The sequence below is a fragment of the Glycine soja genome, chromosome 18 (genome assembly GCF_004193775.1).
Source record: "Glycine soja cultivar W05 chromosome 18, ASM419377v2, whole genome shotgun sequence".
NCBI lineage: Eukaryota > Viridiplantae > Streptophyta > Magnoliopsida > Fabales > Fabaceae > Glycine > Glycine soja.
In genome coordinates this window covers 45653269-45661954 of record NC_041019.1, presented here as the reverse complement: position 1 = coordinate 45661954, position 8686 = coordinate 45653269, and positions in this window count along the sequence as shown.

Below are 8686 nucleotides of genomic sequence, written 5' to 3'. Positions count from 1 at the left end.
TTATGGTTTATTTTTTATATTTTAGGGTTAATGGTTTAGGGTTTAAATTTTAGGGTTAAGGGATTAGGGTTTAATATGCATGGTTTATTGTCTAACCCTTGTGGTTTAGAGTTTAGGGTTTAGGGTTTATAATTCAGAGTTTAGGGTTTAGGGATTAAAATTAAGGGTTAAGGGTTTAGGGTTAAGGTTGTAGGGTTTAAGTTTTATGGTTTAGTGTCAAGTCTTAGGGTTTAGTGTGTAGGGTCTAATCTGTAGGGTTTAGGATTTACGGTGTAGGGGTTATGGTTTAGAATTTAGAGGTAAGGGTTTAGGGTCTAATCCGTAGGGTTTAGTGTCAAGTCTTAATGTTTAGGGTTTAGGGTTTACGGTTTTGAGTTGAAATAAAATTACTCCAGACTCATATGCATCTAATGAAATAAAATTACATTTAGAAGTTGAAATAAATGGAGTGGATCAAGCCAGGTTGAGTGACATTAGTTATCCATAAGTAAGCCTTAATAAACTGAATACCATACATTACGTGTGAAATTCAAATGAGAAATATACAACAACATATTTAAACGGAGACATGCAAATCATTCATTTTGGTGTCCGTGATGCCGTGAGGATGTGTCACATGGTCGATCCCATCTTTGTGCTTGGCGATCATGATTTCTTCTGCCCCGATGCCTCCCCGCTTCTTCTTCGTCAGCCTCCACAGAAAATTCGTGTCGCAAATCAACACCTAATAAGTCACTCATATTAGGTATTTGTCCCGGTACATTCCATTGTGTTCCTAATGGGGCATTAGGTGTTGGAATTGGGCCATGATATTGTTGTGAAGGGGTCATAGTGGGCCATGAAAAATGAGCTTGTGTTTCCGCAACACCACCGAACGAATGTTGGCTTGCAGAAGTATCAGTGTGATGACCCTGAAAAGGATGTTGATACATCTGTGTCGGATACTGAGCAAATGTTTGTGGCGTGTAATACATTCCATGGCCACGCTCCGCCATTTGTTGGGAATATTCTTCCGCTTCAACAGCATCCCTTCGTCTGTCTATGCCCTAGGTTTCAACACTTGACTGAAGAATGTGAAACTGTTGTGCGGGAAATTGACGCTCTGATGCAGAACCATGTGACACTGGCTCAGTAATTCTCTCTTGCTCTTCGGATAAAATTGTAATTTTTTCCAAATAAGGCACGAGATCATCAACTGTCCATGTATTCCTCCCTTGAGGAGACACCACGTATTGTAATGTCTCCGCAACTTCAGCCTGCAATTATTAGGGTCAGAAAATTAATGGTCATAATTAAAAAAATGTTCAAGTTAAATATTAAAAAAATTAAAAAATACCAATGTAGTCGTGCTTGCATTTTGTGGGTCAACAAACATATTTGTCTTTCGCCTATACCAGACCATGTAGTCCGAGTTAAAGCTCAATAGGCCTTCTTCAGTCAGATAAGTGGGGACAACTCGTAGAAAAAGAAAAATTTGCTCTGAAATTTCTTCTTCCCCTTGATAAGTGGGGACAACTCGTCTGATATGTAATTTCTGATCTTCTTCCCCATCCCAAACATGTTCTGAAACATGCTTAGGTTACATCCATAATACATCATCATCGATGGGGCCAGACTTAATTTTAATATGTGATGGACATGACGATGAAGATGTCATTACTACTGCAAAATAAAATATAATACAATAAATTTACATATCAATTTATACATTATTTCTAGATAATATAAATTAAACTACGCACATTTATAAAAACGTTATTAAGTATATATTATATAAATATAAATAAATAACAAAATATTATTATTTCATAACAAAATATATTCTACAAATAATAAAATTTAAATATATTCTACAAATAAAAAAAATTTAAATATATTTTACAAATAATTTCAAATACATACACACACAAATTTAAATAATTAACATAATATATTCTACAATTAACAAATAAATTAAAATATAAACAAATATTGAAATGCCAAAAATTATTTAAACAATATATATATAAAATAATAATAATGTACAATGTATCATATATTTAATAACGTAAATTTCCTAAAACATAGAATATTAACCTACAAACTAAAAATAAAACCTACCAGGTACTAACGCAAACTACCCTATCATATATATATATATATATATATATATATATATATATTAAAAAAATTCAAACTAAAAATAACTAAATCAAATAATATAACTAATCAACTCATTTATTTAAAACTCAAAATTGTTTAGCCTAATATTATTACAAAACCTAAAAATTATTTACCCTAGTATTAACAAAGCTCAAAATTTACGTGTGTCTAAATTTTAGGTATATATACCTAAAGCTAATATTAACTTGTGTCTAATATTACAAAAGTTAATATTGTGTATGCCTAACTAAAGCTTATATGTCTAACTAAAATATCATACATATATAACACATATAATATCTCATAATATATATTTAATAACGTAAATTTCGTAAAACAAAAAATATTAACCTACAAACTAAAAATAAAACCTACCATATACTAACCTAAACTACCCTATCATATATATATATATATATATATATATATATATATATATATATATATATATATATATATATATAATTTAAAAAAATTCAAACTAAAAATAATTAAATCAAATAATATAACTTATCAACTCATTTATTTAAAACTCAAAATTGTTTAGCCTAATATTATTACAAAAGTTCAAAATTTACGTGTGCTTAAATTTTAGATATATATACCTAAAACTAATATGAACTTGTGTCTAATATTACAAAAACTAATATTACATGTGCCTAACTAAAGCTAATATTACGTGTGTCTAACTAAAATATCATACATATATAACAAATATAATATCTCAGGTTATATATAACAACCAAATAATATTTTCATACTAACTAACTAAATAAATAATATTTTCATGTTAATTAACCTAACCTTCAAATACCTATTAATACATAAAAATTAACAATAGAATACATTTTAAAACTAACTAACCTAATATTGAAATACCTATTAATACTAACTAATCTAATCTTTTTATAATATTAAGAACAAAATACATAAATATTACACACTTCAAAAAATACTTACCAGGGATTATGGAGGAGAAAAAGCACACACGAAAGTTGAAGAACAAAGGAAAGGGTAGCACACTGGAGGAGAAGCTCAGGAATTTGGGGGAGGAGAAGCTTTGTAACTTTGAAATGTAAGTTAACTTTGTTCATGGAGTTTTTTTTTATAGCAGAAAAAGAATGCTCAACGTTCAAAAACGTTCAAAAGCAACGTTCAAAAATCACATGCAAACCCTGCAAGCCCTAGTTCCTACAACACTGAAGCCTACCCTGGAACACTGCAACCCTAAAACGCTGGGCAAACCCTGTCTCGCCAATGGGATAGGCGTGACCCTCCAGCTCAACACTTCTCGCCAATGCAGTTGGCGGATCCAACGTGGAAGATTCTCGCCCGTGCCATTGGCGGCACCCTCTAGCTCAACAGTCTTCTTGCCATCTTCAATGGTGGCACCCAGCCATGTCAGCAGCTTTCTCGCCACTGGTGATGGCGGTACGACCTTCTCGTCAGTTCTTCTGGCGGCATCCTTGCAAGAACAGACTCTCTTTGCAAATTGTTTAAAAAAAGACCCTCTTTGATAATTAGTTTTTAAAAGTAGCCCCCTACAGTAAATTTGTCTGCCACGGTATTGTCGGTTGTGACAATGATACGATCATGAGAGTGATAACTATCATGGTGATGATAAATTTATGGTATTTTGAGATATTATAATTTAAATTTTTTAATTATTTTGTTTTCTATTTGATAAATCTTGTATAGACTTTATTGTTAAATGGAAATTTAAATTTAAATTTAAAATGTTTTCTCACAATACAAATAAAATCATACTAATTATTCATAATATTACTATTGCACATACTTTTTTTTCATCTTGTGTACATTTATTTTTATTTTATTTTAAAATCACTAATTTTATTACTGTTCATTAATTTTAACAATATAACAAATTTACATAAAAAAAATCAAACCTTGCAATAAAAAAAATCCACCTTTCAAAACTTAATTACTCCGTATTTAATAAGATTTATAAATACCCATATATATCACATACATGCATAAATTGTACTAAAAATAACTATAACTGCTTTAAACAACCAAATCATTCAACAATAACTTAATAAAAAAAGTTACCAAAGTTAATACTTAATTATTAGAAAATAAAAACACACTCAAATTCTATCATTTAATTTTTAAATACTTTTTAAATATTTTTTTTTTCATACTTGTAAATTCATAATTTAATTTCATTAATATATATTATCTAAAAATTCACTGTGATACTCATAATAATTTAGTAAATTAAATATCAGAATAAATAAAAAAATTCATTTAATAAATAATTAAGAACTACCATTAAAAATTAATAATTAAGAACTAAATTTAATAATTTAGTAAATTACATATCAGAATTAATAATTAATTAAGAACTGCCATTAAAAATCAATAATTAAGAACTAAATTTGTTTGCTTAAATTTACTAATTACACTTATTGTATTACTTACATATACAATAAATTACCTCTTCATACTTAATTTGTGCCTGTGTAAATTGTTACAGACTACTTCACTTATTTTTAATTTTTAATCAATGATTAAAATAAAATATTTTAAGAAATAAAAACTATATTATATTTTTTAATTCATTATCCTGCAAAGATATTCATTTTTTTATATTTAATGTTAAATTTAAAGATAATAGTATTTGTTTTCTCTATATTTAACGTTCATCAATAAAAAATAATAATTTGTAAGACTCTCTCAACTAAATTTTTTGAATGATGGCATATTTTATATTTAAATTATAAACATAATAAAATTTAGATTCATTAAAATATTTTTCCAACTTTTATGTGTATCATCAAAAGTAAAAATAACTAATTAGAAAATTATAAATTAGATTTAACAATAAACTATGATCAATACGATCATTCAATTACATATTAGATATTAATTAAATTTTAAAAAATAATTTTTTTCACTTAATTAGCATCAATTCCGGTTCATAAATTATATTTCCATTCTTTTAATTTTTTAATTAATTATCCAAATAAAAAGTTTAAATTTGCATCATATTATTAATCATAAAGAAAAATAATATACTAAAAACTTAATTGATTATCTGTCAAAGATATTTATTTTTATAATTATTTTAATTAACAATAAAATTTTATAATTAACTTTAAATTTAGAGATATATAATCACACACAATCAGTACTTACATCGAATAAATTTAGTTTTTATAAATTTATAAAATAAATTTTTTGAATGAATGTACTATATTAAATTATATTTTTACTATCACTAAAATAAAATTTTAAAATCATTTTAAATATATAATTTTTCATATTTATAAATTCTTGTTTAATTTCACAAATATATACTATAAACACAATTTTTAATTTTGATACGCATGATAATTTAGCAAATTTCATATCCGAATTGACAATTAATTTCCTTTTAATCAATAATTAATAACTAATTAGGTTTTATTAAATTAATCAATTACTTTTAATTGCCTTATCTGCGTAAAATATTAAATTTACACTTTATACTTAATTTGGGTCCGTACAATTCGTTGACTAAGTTTATTATTAATTAGTTTAATTGATTATTAAAAAAAATAAGAATGAAGAATAATATAGTCTAGTTTTTTAAATGTTTAAATATGTGGATTTTTTTTTTAACTAATACTATTTTATAAGTTAACATTAAAAATACAGAAACATATTCAAATCATAATTAATTCTTTTATCAATAAAAAATAATTTTTAAAATTGAATGATTTCACATTTTGTATATCAATTTATATTTTCATTAACTACATTTGTATTTTACTTATATAAACTATTAAACATCATTTACGTATTTTGAGACTTAGAATAACTAGTTAGAAAATGTTAAGTTAAAAAAATATTTATGTCTTGATATGAATGATGACCTTTAATTATTTTGATTAGATGTAAAGAAATACAATTGTTAAAAGTTATATCTTATGCACTATTGGAATATGTTTCGTGAAGTTTGTGTTTGATATTTCAGACAACAACACGAAAGAATCATGATTTGATATGATATTAAAGTTGACCTTTAATACTATGTGTTTGAGATCTGTTTTGTAAAGATATTCTCCTAGCATGTGCTGAAACCTATGAAGAATAACTAAAGTCAAGCTTTGAAATTCCTCAATTGCCATCAAAATGAGTGTTTTGCTACATAGACATGCCTTGATACAAAAGGAAGTTTCTTGCTATAATGTTCAACACACCAGTGACAAAAAGTGATTTTTGAGCATGAAGAAGTACGAACATTAAATGCCCCAATGATCACATTCTTCATATGCAAGCTTAAGAGAGGAAATATGTTCATTTAGAGACAACAAATACTTGATTGAAGGAGACCTTTAAATACTAGAAACTTTGAAGATATGAAGTACGAATTGGAGCACTCATTATTCAAAATTCTTTTTGTATAAAATTTTATGTGTAAATTCTTGTAAAGTTATAAATGCTCTCAAAATACTTTGTTTATCTTGAGAGAAAAAACTAAGTGTTGAAACTATTTATCCGTATGTAAGATGATAAAATGTTAGTCATTGTGCAATCAAACCAATAAATCTTCTTATTTGTGTTAAAGCCAGTCGTGGCTTGATAGGATAAAGAATATTGGTTGTAACAAGCTTGATGTAGAGTTTGAGATAAAGAGTCAGAAGTGATAGTAATAAATACTTGTAACTTGTTAAAGTTTGTGGAACATGGTAATTTGTCAAGAGCTGGACGTAGCTTCAGTGGTTGAGACGAGCCAGTATAAAGATCATAAACTATCATTTGATTTGTCTTGTGAAAATTTGATATTGTTTTCTTAAGTTTTATTTCATCAGATGATAACTTTGTTGTATTCAAAAAAGTTTTTAAATTTAGTAAAAATCAAAATTCAACCCCCCTTCTTATGATATTTGCCTTTACAGTTTGGTATCACAGCTCAACCTCTTAGGGTTGAGCACCTCATAGTGTCTAAAGGAAAAGATCCCAATGGCAAATAACAACATTAATAGTTAGTTCATTGTTGAGGGAGCATCTTTCACGATGCCACATAGCTGCACATGATAGGACTATCCTTACTAGAAAGACAAAATGGAGATGTATATCAAGTTCAACCACTACAGACTCTGGCTAGTCATCACAAATGAATATATACCCATTCCCAGACCTAAAGCAGAATGGACAAACACAAACCTTTCTATAATGGAGCTAAACAAAAAAGCTTGTTATACTTATACTCTGACATGTGCTCTATCCAGGAATGAGTACAACAAGATATTCAGACTTAAGAGAATTGGAGAGGTTTGGGACTCAATGAGCTTAAACTATGAAGGAATAGAAGATGTTCAACTAAGAAAGGCTACCACTCTAACGTGACATTATGAAAGCTTCTCCATGAAAGAAGGAGAATTTGTGGATGACTTCAAGTGCTTCTAAATGGTCTCGAAGCTCTAGAGCACACCTTCACCAAAGCTCAGATAAATTTAAAGATTCTAGACATGGGTTGAACTATTAAGTATCCTAAGAGTTCAAGAAGTTCACCTTTAGAATCAGGATCATCTACTTAAGAGAGATTTTGTTGCCCTCGAGACTGGAGAAGTTAGCTCTAAACAAGAAGAAAAGAACAACTCTTCTAAAGCTAGCTCTAAAAGTATAGATGACTGAGTCTAATGGCTTCGATAACAATTCTAAGGGACTCGCAGATGATCAAGTGGCTCTCATGTCCAAGAAGTTCAAACATATGATGAAAAAGAAAAAAAAGTTACAACATTCCTCCAAATGGAAACAATGGATGCTCACAACACATGACGGGCGGAAAAGTTTATGTTCCTTGACCTAAAGCCAATTGAAGGAGGAACAATTGCCTTTAGAGGCATGGGTAAGAGAAAGATTACTAGTATAGGTAAAATTGGTGTTCTTTCATTAGCCTCCATAGACAATACCTTGAATGTCTAAAATATAACTTATTGGTTATATTGTCAGATACAACAATCTGCATGTGATTGACAAAAAATTATATATTAGATTTAACAATTAATTATTATCATTCAATTACTAATTAGGTTCTAATTATATTTAATTAAAATAATCAATTTTACTTAATTAGTATTAATTTGGATCTAACAATTTGGTGCACATTAAAATTGATTATTCAGATAAAAACATTTTAATTTGATTCATATTATTAGTAATAGTGCAAAATAATATATTAAAAATATAATTTACTATTATTAGTTAATAATATTTCTTTTTAAAAATTATTTTAATTAATTAGTTAAAAATACAATTAATCATTGCATCGATTAAAATTAATTTTCACAATTTATGTTATTAAAAAATATTTTCTCATTTTGATTCTCAAAATAATTTAGCAAATTCTATATAAAAAATAAAAGATAATTTTGATTTAATCACAATTTAGGAACTAATTTTATTTGATTAAAGTTATTAATTGTACTTAATTACTTTATTTACATAAATATTAAATTGTCATTTTATCCTTAATTTGGGCATGCTACAATACTAATAAAATTATAATTAATCAATACATTAAGTTTTATTAATT